This window comes from Hippopotamus amphibius, chromosome 6 (assembly GCF_030028045.1).
Source record: "Hippopotamus amphibius kiboko isolate mHipAmp2 chromosome 6, mHipAmp2.hap2, whole genome shotgun sequence".
Taxonomy (NCBI): domain Eukaryota; kingdom Metazoa; phylum Chordata; class Mammalia; order Artiodactyla; family Hippopotamidae; genus Hippopotamus; species Hippopotamus amphibius.
Window position 1 is genome coordinate 117,312,193 of NC_080191.1, and position 13,526 is coordinate 117,325,718.

The 13,526-nt window shown below is 41.6% G+C and overlaps 1 protein-coding gene and 1 pseudogene across 1 annotated transcript in view; both read left to right on the forward strand.

Annotated features, from left to right (window-relative positions):
* The first annotated feature begins 2,672 nt into the window (after nucleotides 1–2,672).
* Nucleotides 2,673–3,519, forward strand: LOC130854947 (AP-3 complex subunit sigma-1-like; annotated as a pseudogene).
* Nucleotides 3,520–5,620: 2,101 nt separating this feature from the next.
* The window catches only part of SLC35G2 (solute carrier family 35 member G2), a 38,241-nt gene continuing 30,335 nt past the window's right edge, over nucleotides 5,621–13,526 (forward strand). Inside the window, exon 1 of the mRNA XM_057740350.1 lies at nucleotides 5,621–5,746. The gene's annotated coding sequence lies outside the window, so the exon portion shown is untranslated. The remainder of the gene's footprint in view (nucleotides 5,747–13,526) is intronic.

Genomic DNA, 13,526 nt, shown 5'->3' on the forward strand with positions numbered 1-13,526 from the left:
AGTGAAGTGGATGGACCTAGAGACTGTCATACAGAGTGAAGTAAGCCAGAAAGAGAAAAACAAATACTGTATGCTAACTCATATATATGGGGTCTAGAAAAATGGTACTGATGAACCTAGTAGCAGGGTAGGAAGAGAGATGCAGGCGTAGAGAACGGACTTGAGGACACCGGCGGGAGGGAAAGCTGGGACATAGTGAGAGAGTAGCATTGACATATACACACTACCAAAGGTAAAATAGATGGCTAGTGGGAAGCTACTACAGAGCACAGGGAGACGAGCTTGATGCTTTATGAAGACTTAAAGGGGTGGGATAGGGAGGTTGGGAGGGAGGCCCAAGAGGGAGGGGATATGGGGATATATGTATACATGTGGTTCTTTCACTTTGTTGTACAGCAGAAACTGACACAACAATACAGTAAAGCAATTATACTCCAATAAAGATTTAAATAAAAAAGAAAATTTTGGGGAGGAATGAATTGGGAAGATTGGGATTGCCATATATACATTATTAATAAGAAAAAATATCATATTGTACACTTTAAATATATGCAGTTTATTGTATGTCAATTGTATCTCAATAAAAGTTCTTAAAGAAAAAAGAAAGAAAGAAAGAGTTGATGTGGGGTGTGAAATAGCTGTGATTATTGCTGGTGTCCTTTGTTTTGTACACAGTTTGAAGACAAGGCAAGTGCTTGAACTCTGACACAGCAAGTTGTCTCACTTATTTCAAGATTTGTGGTGCTGTGCCGTATATTTGAGGTTGAGAAAAGTCTGAATGCTCCTGAAATGGGGTGTTACTGTGTGCCTCCCGCTGTGGATATGCAAACCAGTTCTTAGTTGTTTAGCCCAGCATGCTACAAGCACTGAGCCTTGTACCTAATTGCAACAGTGAACTTGTGGTGCTGATGAGGAAACATGTATTTTCACAATGGTAATCAGGAACTCTAGTAACTTCTTCAGGCTTTGAGGAATTTGAATCATTTACTGGGATCAGTAAAGAGGCCTCAAATAACGGCTGTAGGTATATGGTAATTCAGAACAAAATATATTTAAAAAATCTCTTCTGGCACTTCTTTCTTGTAGGAACAGCAAGATATTTCACTTTATTTTTTAAGTTGAAAAAACATTTCAGCTGCCTTGCTGTTCATGTCAACATGATGTTATTTTCAAAAGAAACACTATTCTAGTATTAAAAAATTGAAAAGCAATATAAATCTTAACGGAAGTTTCTCTGAGAGGTACCTGTAGTGGACATGTTCTCTTTTCGTCTGCCCATCACTTTATGGTTTTTTTTTTCTGATAACAGAACTTTGAATTTTTCTTTGGAGAATGACCCCTCCCCCTATTCTTTGTCCCCAGACTAAAGCAGATGGTTGGGTATATGATCCAGAATTTGCTAATGAGACATAATAAGGTTTTATTGGAACTTCTTAGAAATACGTGCTTCGTTTCTATTGGAATGGTTAGCGATAAGGATAATATAGGTTCAACACTAGGGAAAGGTGGGGAGGTGGGGAAAAATCACTACATGAGAATAAACTCTTCAGAGTTAACAGAGAGGGAAGGAGCAACCATATGCTGATGACATTGTTTGCACCCTGGATCCAGCCATACCTGAAGGTATCTAGTTATAGATTTTTCCATTATATCAGTTTGCTTTTTTGACACTTACCAGAAAAAGTCCTCAATATTATAGCACAAAAGCAGAATTCCACTTATTACACATAACAAAACATCTAAAAATCCTTTTTCCTGTTTCTCAGCATCTCTCAGTATCACTCAGAATGGCAGCTGTGCTAAATTCCTATTCTGGCCCTCTCAAATCTCCCAGAAACCTCTCATAAACTCAGATCACTCAACATCTTTTTTCTCACTCCCATCCTCAAAACTTTTCTGGGTCTCTTCCTCCCCCACTTCCTCCAAGAGAAACATAAAATCTAGCTGAGCTTTGTGGATCAGTCTAGCCTTCTGAGGCTCCTTTTGCTTCGGTTCCTCTAATCCTTACCTAGATCAGCACAGTTAATGCCCATGTTTGCTTTTTGAACAACAAAGGATTCTTCCTCTTCAAAACAGTGAAAAGCTGAAAATACATGTTACGTTTTCTGTTCTGGTCTCCTTTGTATTCACTACAAATAGTGGACATTAATTCTGTTTGTAAACAGTTACTCCCAGGTTATCTTTCGTTAAGTTTTGCCAAGATAGTGTTTTGTTTTGGTTTTGTCTGTGTGTTTTTTGAAGGGGGTGGGTAAGAATTAAACTACTTAAACCTGTTTGATTGTTTTTACAAGCTAGAGAAATGGTCAGGCCCTGGATTCAGACCCAGATGACATGGAGTGCTATGGGCAGTCTTGCTCACTCTATTGCCTTTTATTTTGTCCGTCTTTGGGAACACTCTTTGGGTTTTCTACAGAAACAGCTGGAGACCCTCAACGACAATTGCCTCACTCAGCAGCTCCTTCATAAACACATTTTTCAGATACTGTGCCCAGGACTCTTTTAAGTGTCATAAGGATATCAACTCATTCAAAAGCAGCCCAGCTGCAGTTGGGAGAGCACCAGCACTTGCTCCATAAAGATCTAGATTGTCTCCTCACATCAAAAGGCATTCAAAAGTTCTATTACGCTGAACACCCAGATGATTCCCCAGCCCTTTTGTGAACACATCAGTTATGAGTAGTCTGAATCCCATTCTTGGGTCTACTCAAACTGTCTTTGATGCCCTCAGGCTGGGGTACTCAGTGGGGAGACCACCTAGCATGATGGCTGCCTGGAGCCTGGGAACTATCAAGATGACCCTGGGCCCTGCCCCACAGCTTGGGGCCGCGAGCGGGGAAGGTGGGGGCTGGTGGGGAGGGATCTCCAGCGAGATCCTGAGGCTAGGCTCACGCGCCCGCCCCCGCCCTGGCCCCCAGCTCCCACCCGGTCGCCCGGTTCAGCCATAATCAAGGCGATCCTCATCTTTTACAACCACAGGAAGCCGTGGCTCTCCAAGTTCTACCAGCCCTACAGTGAAGGTACACAGCAGCAAATCGTCAGGGAGACATTCCATTTGGTATCTAAGAGAGATGAAAATGTTTGTAATTTCCCAGAGGGAGGATTATTAATTGGAGGATCTGACAACAAACTGATTTATAGTAACTATGCAACATTATATTTTGTGTTCTGTGTGGATTCTTCAAAAAGTGAACTTGGCATTTTAGATTTAATTCAAGTATTTGTGGAAACATTAAAGTGTTTTGAAAATGTCTGTGAACTGGATTTAATTTTCCATGTAGACAAGGTTCACAATATTCTTGCAGAAATGGTGATGGGGGAATGGTATTGGAGACCAACATGAATGATATTGTTACACAAATGGATGCACAAAATAAACTGGAGAAATCTGAGGCTGGCTTAGCAGGAGCTCCAGCCTGTGCTGTATCAACTGTAAAGAATATGAATCTTCCTGAGATCCCAAGAAATATTAACATTGGTGACATCAGTATAAAAGTGCCAAACCTGCCCTCTTTTAAATAAAAAATTAAAAAGGCCACTCCCAGGTAAAATCCAGGGGGAAAAGTCATCTAAGTTTACCATGCAGTTGTTTACCAAAAATAGAGGAGGAGAGTCTTAACTTTTGTTCTTGGATTTAAGTCAAGGTACTGTATAGAAGTTGTGTAAAATCAGTATGAAAGTTCAGTGTTGCTTTTCTTGCTCAGTGATTTTGAAGAAATTGAATAGTTCCAGTGTGATTTTTTTCTTTATTTTCTAAACTGCATTCTTATGCCACCTAAGGCATGCCTCTATGTGTGGGCTACTACAGTAGTTTGAAAAGTGTTTGGGACATTTCTTTAAATTATGTACAACTCAAAATGTTGGTGTTTTGTATGGATCACAAGCGCAGCATTCCTTAATTCCTTCTGTTATTTGTCACAATTGTTATTTAAAGAACGACGTATGTATTGCATAAAAACATTATGACCTTTTTCTCTTAGTTTAAATAAACTCCAAGGTAACTGGACTTCTAAAGCACCATTCTGTTTGCCTAATACATACTTTAGCAATAATTTTTTTTACGACCCTCTGACTCAACAAAGTAAATAAAAGTATATTTTATCACTGTTAAAAAAAAAATGACCCTGGGAGAGGGACTGTCCTGGTGGCACAGTGGTAAGAATCCACCTGCCAATGCAAGGGACACGGGTACAATCCCTGGTCTGGGAAAATCCCACATGCCGAGGAGCAACTAACCCGTTCGCCACAACCGTTGAGCCTGCGTGCCACAACTACTGAAACCTGCGCACCTCGAGCTCGTACTCTGCAACAAGAGAAGCCACTGCAACGAGAAGCCCATGCACTGCAACAAAGAGTAGACCTCGCTCGCTGCAGCTAGAGAAAGCCCACAAGCAGCAATGAAGACCCAAGGCAGCCAAAAAATAAATAAATTTAAAAAAAAAGATAATTCTGGGAGACATCTCAGCTTTTAAAGGTCCGATCTTTCTTTGACACATTTTTTTTTCTTATTAATCTTCCCAACCACAATGAAGTAAAACCTATTATAGTGTCCTGGAGTGGTAGGAAAAAGACGGAGGGCATGCACGTGCATCCAGGGGATAGTTGAGAATTTAATGAGGAGACTATTTAAAAAGGTGTGGGCAGGGTTAAAGGAAACCTCTGGGAGCCATTACCAGTCCCAGGCCTGCAGGGGCAAGGGCAGCAAGTGGTAAACAGAACTAAGAATGAACTGTAGAAGAGGGCCACAGGATTGGAGTAATGGCGTTCAGATAAAGAATGCAGCCAGTGCTAACACAGTGGCCCTCCAAGGATGTAGGGGAGAGGTTCTGAATAACATCCTGCCCTGTGATCGACACCCTGCCCTGTGATGGACCTCCTGCACGTGCCTCCCATTGGCCAAAACCAGGCAAAAGCCAGAGGACAGTTGATGTCCATAAAAGTCAGCCCCAAGTCACAGAACAGGGTGGTGAGTGGATCTGAAAGAACAGGAAAAACCAGCAGTCACTTCCTATCTTTTCCTACGGCTAGCACCTTTGTTCAGGCCTCACCCTTTCTTGCCTGGCCTTACGGTGATGGCCTTCCTGCCAGTCCTCTTGACCCATCTAGCCATTGCTTTGATGAGCAGGTTTGTTTCCAAGAAGCTTTATTCATTCAGCACAGGAACCAGCTCTGCAGCGTCAAGACCCTTGCCCCAGAGACCGCATCTGTAAAACGCCGGGTGGAGTCAGGGATGCCCCAAGACCTTCCTGGACTACCATTTATTGATGATAGACATATTTTAAACATCAAGAAATCGACTTGCGACTCTTAACGCAAACGGACCGGTCGAAATGGATTGAGGCTGCCTTCCTGCCCCCATCCAGAAAACTGTCACTCTGGATGACCGGCGATTGCTTCAAACCCGGTCTCTCTCGAAGGGCGTAGGCTAAAGCTACCCTGGAAGCCAGTTTCTCCGCGCCTGCGCCCTCCCACCGCGCGGGTAGGGAAGTCCCTCAGTCGGGGCACAAACCCCCAGCGCCCCCGCGGTCTTCCACTTGGGCACCTGCTGGTGGGGGGCGGGGGGAGCCGCGGAGCGCGCAGGCGCACTGTCCGCGCCGGCGGCGCCCCTCTCCCTGCTCTGCCAGGCGGCCTCAGCTGCCCCGGCCGCGGTTTTCCTGGCGAAGCGCGCGGTGGCCTCAGCGCGCTCAGAGCCTGGACTAGGCGCGCGGTAGCGGGCAGCCCCGGCCGGAACACCGGGCGCGACACGCAGGTAACCGGGCCCCGGCAGCCGGTCGGCATCAGCGGACCAGAACCTTGACCCTGCCTGGCGGGTCGCCCCACCCGTAAGGAGTGGGAGCGTACCCGGAACCCCACACACCCGCTTTTAGCCGAGGTACCTAAGAGGCAGAATCTCTTTTGGGGTTGGGCCGGGCCCTGGGCGAAGCGCCCCGCCCCCTTCATAAACCTTCTCGGGGGCTCTGCTCGAGGCCTGAGGGGCTGCGGGGCCCCCACTTCCCTGCTGCTCTCTTGGAAAACCTGGACACGCGTTCGGTAGGATCAGCATCAGCTGTGCGCCCCCGTTTCCTGCCACTGTCGCATGTATGGGTCCTTCCCCAGCCTCTCTGATAAAGGCCAGAGGCTATCGCTTCCTCTCGCTCAGGAGCCCACTCAAGCAAGGGAGAGTCCTTATTGCGCCATGGAATCAATTTCAAATATAAACTTTTAAGAATGCTGGATGGTTTTAGAAATAGGGCCAAGAATGAGTGTTTTCTTTTACTCTGTTGCCTGTCTCCGAGTCTTGGACGCCAGTCTATACAGGTTGAGATTTTTCGCGGAGAATAAACGGTTTGGAGAAATTTTTCCCCAGCGGAAGGCAAGGGCAAGGAGTAGCGGAGGAAGGGCCAGGCCGCGGCCGAGTGTGGCGGCTGGAGGCGCAGAGCAAGTCCACTCAGCCTCCCCCACCTCTGGGGAGGAAGAGGAAAACACAACCCCTCCCTGACCCGCCTCTGGGCCGTAGGATTTCTACGCCACGTGCGCCCCTTTGGCCTCTTTAGAGAGAAGAGGATGGAAGGGTGGCCCCGGCCAGCAGGAAGGGCGATGGGGACCCGCATCTCCATCCAGGCTTTTGCCGGGCTTGGCCAGGAGCGGGATGGAAAGCTGCCATCTGTGTGACGAATGAGGGCCCGGAGATAGTGACGCAGTGGGCGGAGAGGGCTGGGGGCACCTGGGGAAGGGGCGGTCTCCGCCGGCTATATGGCTGCAAAGGACATGATTGGGGTTGCCCGTGTCCGTGGTGCTGAAGTGCCTCAAGTGCCTTCGTCAGCTTACTTCCCCAGCGGCGGCTTGCCTTGAGGTTCTACCCTGTACCTTTGCCAGAAATAGCCGGTCTCCAAGGCAGGTGGCCAGAGTACAGATGGGTTGATGCTGGTTTCCTGTAGATAACATGAAGACAAATGTGGCTCGCCCAGGGGTGCAGATAAAGCATATACATAGCAGGTTTGATTCACCTACGTGGGAGGAAACGGTGAGCATAAACATGAACTTTCACATATGCATATGCAGAGCATATGTGTATATGCACACAAACATTACCCACATGTAAATACACTCATTGGTTTTCTCTTTCTTTTCAGCTCTTTATTGGAGTATAATTGCTTTACACTGTTGTGCCAGTTTCTGCTGTACAACAAAGCGAATCAGCTGTATTTATACATATATCCCCATATTCCCTCCCTCTTCAGCCTCCCTCCCACCCTCCCTATCCCACCCCTCTAGGTCATCACCAAGCATCCAGTTGATCTCCCACTCACTGGTTTTCAATGCCATCATGCAGAAGTCACACATTTTTCCAGAGCTTTTTTTGTAATCCATCTTTATTTTTGGACACCTTTAGTGTTTCTGAACTCCGCAGAACCATTAACATTCATAATCATCTGTTCCCAAGTCACAGAACCTGTGAATTAAAGAGTTTGGTATTTTACTGAACAACTAAATATTTACACATATTTTCATCCCAGAACAAAGATGGTCTAGAAGATGTAAAATTGATATTGATACAAAAAAGATGTTCCTAAAGGAAGTTTAAACAAAAAGAAATAATGAAAACGTTAATACAGAACAATAGCTAGCTAATGATCTTACGGAAAGTTATAATCTGAAGAAAATATGACTAAGATGTTTCATAATGCTGACAATTTCAAATATACTGGTGGGATATGGTTTGTGAACTCTGTAAAGATTACATATATACTCTTCAAGACATTGAATATCTGTGGTTTTTCTCTCATAATATGTGTGTTTATTGCAAGAAATTTAGGTGATAGAGAAATGCATAAAACCAGAGAAAAGCATTGTAAATAGATTTTTAAAAAATTGAAACATAGTTGATTTGATTTGATCTTAGTTCCCTGATCAGGGATTGAAACTGTGCCCCTTGCAGTAGAAACAGAGTCCTAACCACTGGACTGCCAGGGAATTCCCGTTTTTCCCTTTGTAATTTCTGACATTTACATCAGTCTTTCATCCTTCTGTAATAAACTACTATATTTTATGATTTTATAAAAAAAAGATTACATTTAAAATTTTAGGTTTATATTCCCACTTCCCTTTTCAGTTAAATTCATTTCATTGCTAGAAGTAAAATTCTACTGAAGATGGCTTTATGAGAAGTAATTACTTATTTTCTTTTTTTAAAAAAATATTTCATTTATTTTTGACTCTGTCAGGTCTTAGTTGCGGTATTCAGGGTGCAGGATCTTTCATTGTGGCACAGGAGCTTCCCTGGCTTCTCAATAGTTGTGGTGCGCTGGCTCCAGAGTGTGTGGGCTCTGTAGTTTGTGGTATGGGAGCTTAGTTGCTCCTCAGCATGTGGGATCTTAGTTCCCTGACCAGGGATCAAACCCATGTGCCCTGTGTTGCAGGACGAGTTCTTTACCACTGGACCACCAGGGAAGTATGAATTACTTACTTTCAACGCATAGGTACATAGGCTTGTCTTCTATGAGGAATAACATGGTACTCAGTTTGAATCCTTTAATGATGTATTTAATTTCTAAGTACTTAATAAAAGTGTTTTTCTTCAAATGCTGTTTAGTCTGTAGTATTTTTAACGGTTACTGTGCAATCTTTTTAAAAAGGAGCTGTTCTTTAGAGTATTTTTTTGTAGGTGAAAGAAAATATGACCAAGTCCACTTTTTAACCTAATTAGGAATTCATGTCACTGAGGTTCATAAGAATGTGCATTACACATAGGGTTGGCCAAGTGCCTTAAAAAAACAAAACCCAAACACTGGTTTTTGGCAAACATAATGGATCAAAAGAATTTTTTCCAAAAAACAGAAGAATGGTTATTGGGTATTGATGAACTATTCTGTGTTATTTTCTTCCTGGTGTTTAAAAACATTTTAGAACAGCCAAATGGGAATCCTTTTACTGTTTTTATAGAGTAAAAATTTTAAAAGAGCTGGTTATAAAAAAATTGAAACAACACCAGAGTAGAAAATAAAAGCCCTCCAGTAAGCTAGTCTCCACAGGTAACCATGCATATTAATTGGGAATAAATACTTACAGGTTATTAAATTCATAAATAAACATATATTTCATTGGATGCAAGATGTCAATATAAAATGCGTTTTAACTTTACAAATGTGAAAAAGTGTGCATCTTAAATTTAGTGTATCATAAACAGAATCATATCTATTTTTCTATTTTTTCACATAAGAAATGGATATTTTCCCATTTGATACATACAAGTATTGAGTTAATCAATATCTAGTTTAAGTACATTTAGATTACTTACAACTTTTGGATAATTAAAACAATGCTCTATTGAACATTCTTTTAATATACCTCTGTGTTGGTGTTATTTCCTTAGAATAAATTCCTAAATGAAATCAACATTAGGGAGAATACACATTTTGCATTTCAGTGCATACTGCCTGCCCTCCAAAAATCTTGTAACAGTTTGCTCTACATGATGTTCTCGATTCTTCACTTACTTATGTTTGAGATAATCAGCCTTTTTCAATTTTCCTTACCTAAGAGTTAAAACAGATATTTTACTCTTCTTTTAATTTTTGTTTCTGTAACTTTTATAGAAATTGTGCCTCTTTCCATATGTCTGTTGGTTATTTGTATTTCTTCTTTTGTGAATTACTTATTCATGGCCTTTGACCAATTTTCTTGAGTTTTTAAAAGCTCATTTTGGATGAAAGATGTTTACCCTTTGTTGTTATTGGTTTTAGTTTGTCATTTAAATTTTTTTCTGGTTTCTTTTTTTGCACAGAAGATTTCAATATTCCTGGATTTAAATCTGCCAGTCTTTCCTTTGTGATGTTTGAACTTGGTGTTACACTTAGAACACCACCCCAATCTCAAGATTATAAAAATATTCTCTAGTGAGAGAAGAGCACAATTAAATTTGCCAAGGACTAGAACCTAGAATCATATTGTATTAAGATAGTCACCAGTTTTATTTTTAAACAGGACCTAGTAGGCTTTATCTGTTTGTGTTGGTAGACCTATTAATCAGCTCCAATCAGGAGATAGGTATTTGCAAGCAGAGGGGCCCAAACTTTAGAGAGGCAATGATCATACAGGTTTTATTTTATTAATATGGCTGACAATTCTGTTTTAGCTATTAGAAATGGAAGTTAGCATATTTAGTCACGTGAGAAAATAGTATTTGGGGAGATTGGCAGGGAGATTGACAGATTAATTGATTATACTTTTTCACATTTTTTGCATAATTGAGTCTTTTCAAAGACAGATAATGAAATTAAAAGAATATCTATAGATGTAAATATGCCATAATCAAATATAAGTTTAATTGGAACTTATAAAATTAATTTTCACCATATTTTAATTCAGATAGATAGCTGAACTCCCCAGCAACTTTTTGTTTGTTTTTTTGGCCACACCGTGAGTCATGCAGAATCTTAGTTCCCTGACCAGGGATTGAACCTGTGCCCCCTGCAATGGAAGGGCAGAGGGCAGAGTCTTAACCACTGGACCACCAGGGAAGACCCCCCAGTAACTTTTTTTTTTAAGTGTTTATTTATTGGCTGCATTAGGTCTTTGTTGCTGCATGTGGGCTTTCTCTAGTTCTGGTGAGCAGGGGCTGCTCTTCATTGCAGTGCATGAGCTTCTCATTATGGCAGATTCTCTTGTTGTGGAGCACAGGCTCTAGGCACAAGGCTTCAGTAGGTGTGGCATGTGGGCTCAATAGTTGTGGCTCACAGGCTCAATAGTTGTGGCTTGCTCCCAGGCTCTAGAGCGCAGGCTCAGTAGTTGTGGCACACAGGCTTAGCTGCTCCTCGGCATGTGGAATCTTCCTGGACCAGCGATTGAACCCGTGTCCCCTGTATTGGCAGGCGGATTCTTAACTACGATGCCACCAGGAAAGTCCACACCCCACCCCCTACCCCTCCACAGCTGTAACATTTAAGTTGGGTAGTATTGCTACCCACACTTCAGATTTCATAGTTGATCTCAGCAATTGTTGGCCTGTCTAGCAATCTGACAGTTTGTGGTTATCATAATGAGGATTAGATCCTTCCTGATTGTTAGGTGCTTGAGGAGTCTTTGCCTCCTGGTGACCTAGGTAGCAATATAATTTTCCAGTTTGGGATTGGAATGTGTTGGTGAAGAAAACGATGATGGCATTAATTGTATTCTAGCCAGGCCCTCTTTTTTTCTGAGCACTTTTAAACATTTCATTGGTGATGAGCGTCTTGTCTCATTTTCCTTGCTGAGGCCATTTTGCTCTGTGGATGAAATTCTTAAACACTCTGATATGTCACAGTTCCAGGATGTTATGGGCCCCTGCTATATCCTTCTTATTTCATATTTCTCCTGCATTATTTTGAGTATAAAATCAGGCATGTTACCTTTCTTCATCACCACACTTGTTTTTGTTTTTGTTTGTTTTGCCATTCTGCCCCTAACAATAGATTCTCTAAGTAACCAAAGTGTTGCTTTAAAAGTCACTATGTGCTGACCACTGGCTTGGGTGTGGGAACAAGAATGATACCCACTCCTAGTGCCTCTCCTTCCTCACTTTTCATCCATCTGCCTTCTATTCCAGACACAGGAAATACCTGTCCAGATATTGGGAAATGTCAGGGATGAGCTAAGATCACTTAGCTTTTTTCTTCTGTGGACCAAAACTTTATTTTGCCCTATAAATGATAATATAATTATATAATTTAAAATTTTTGGCCTTTATATAACATTATACATGTTAAATACTTATTCACTCTGGTTCTCTTATAGTCATGGCTATAGTAGAATTATACATGATCAATGGGCATATATAATACTTTATGTGCACTTAACACTATTCCATAGTTATAATTATATATGAATTCTGTCCACATGCTTGTCATCTTTAAGTTCATTTAATCATTTCCTGAATTCTCAAAGTCACTTGTTTTTTATCTCTTTCCTTTTATTTAAGACCCCAAAGTATCAGCACTCTGACTGAACTCTGACTTTTACTTTAAAAACTTGATAAAGGAAAGTAGAGATATTAGGTAATCTAATTTTCCATTTATTTTTTTCCTCTGGTCTCTGTGTAACTCTGGCTGAGCCATTGTCCTAAATGGGGATGAGGATCCCAAAGGTGAATAAGGCTGCTGAGGGTGGTGATGGACTAAAGCCAGATACACACAATTACTTCTTAGATTCCCTTATTTTATTTTTTTTAAGATTTTTTTGTTTTGATGTGGGCCATTTTTAAAGTATTTATTGAATTTCTTACAATGTTGCTTCTATTTTATGTTTTTTGCTTTGTTTTTTTTTTGGGGGGGGTGCGAGGCATGTGGGATCTTAGCTCTTAGCTCCCTGACCAGCTTTCGAACCCTAACCCCCTGCATTGGAAGGTGAAGTCCTAACCACTGGACCACCAGGGAAGTCCCGGATGCCCTTAATTTAGAGTGAAGAGATAGAAGATAGAATTGGGTTGCAGAATTGTGGCAACCAAAGCTCTGTAACACAACTAATTAGACCCAGAATTATAGGTCTTTGGTTAAAAGGGTGACTTTCTTTAAAGTGGGCCAGCTATGCCATTCTCCCAGCATTTATTGAGTCTGGCAATGCCCTAGGGCCTGGGGATTCCAAGAAGATAAGGACACAATCTCTGTTCTTGGAGCAGCAACACTTTATCAGGGGTTTGTGTTACACACACAATTCACAGTGATACCTGATGTCAAGGACTGTAACAGAGTCCTATAGAAAGTGTTCTTGAACCCAGAGGAGGAACGGATTGTTCGGTGAGAGGCTTGTTCAAGTAGCTCACATGGAAGTTTGCGGGGATGTGGGTGGGAGTTTGCCAGATATTGCTTTGTTGGGTAGTAAGTAGCTGATGGCCTCAATTTGGACTGGAAGGTGACAGTCTGGATTTGAAGCCTGACTGCCATATTAAGCACCCTTGTAAACTTGGGCAAGTTACTGAAGCTTGCTGATATTCACTAAATTTTTTTTTCTCTTTTTTTAAAGAGGGACTAATATTAGTGCCTGCCTTGTTGGGGTTGTGGTAGAATTAAGTAAAATAATACACGTTAAGCACTTGGTATAAGCCTGGTGCATAATAGTCTAGCCTATTTTTTTGCCTTTCTATAAAGTTGCATGTAAATCACTCTGGACAAGTGATTATTGATCCCATTGTCAGAGCTCTTAAGGTTAAAAATACAAACTGTTTGTGTCTTCTGAATCTATAATTCTCCTAATCTGGAAATTTCTCTCTTAATGTTGCTTAAATCCCAAGCTGCTGCTTTTTGCTGGTTCTCATGCTATCCCAAACCAAAATAGGTCTAGTTTGAAATTGTCATTATTTTTGCTTTGTTCTCTAGTATTCTGATGTTAAAGCAAATACATATTTAATTGTATAATTTTCTTTAACGTGCATAGCACTTGTTGCATCTGTTTTGCGGTACTTGTTAGCATGTTTCTTTTCTCCCAAATGAACATGTAAGTTCTTTAAGAGAAAGTGTATGTTTTCTTAATTTTATCTCTCGTCATATCTTAGCATAGCACCTTCCACATCACAGGCA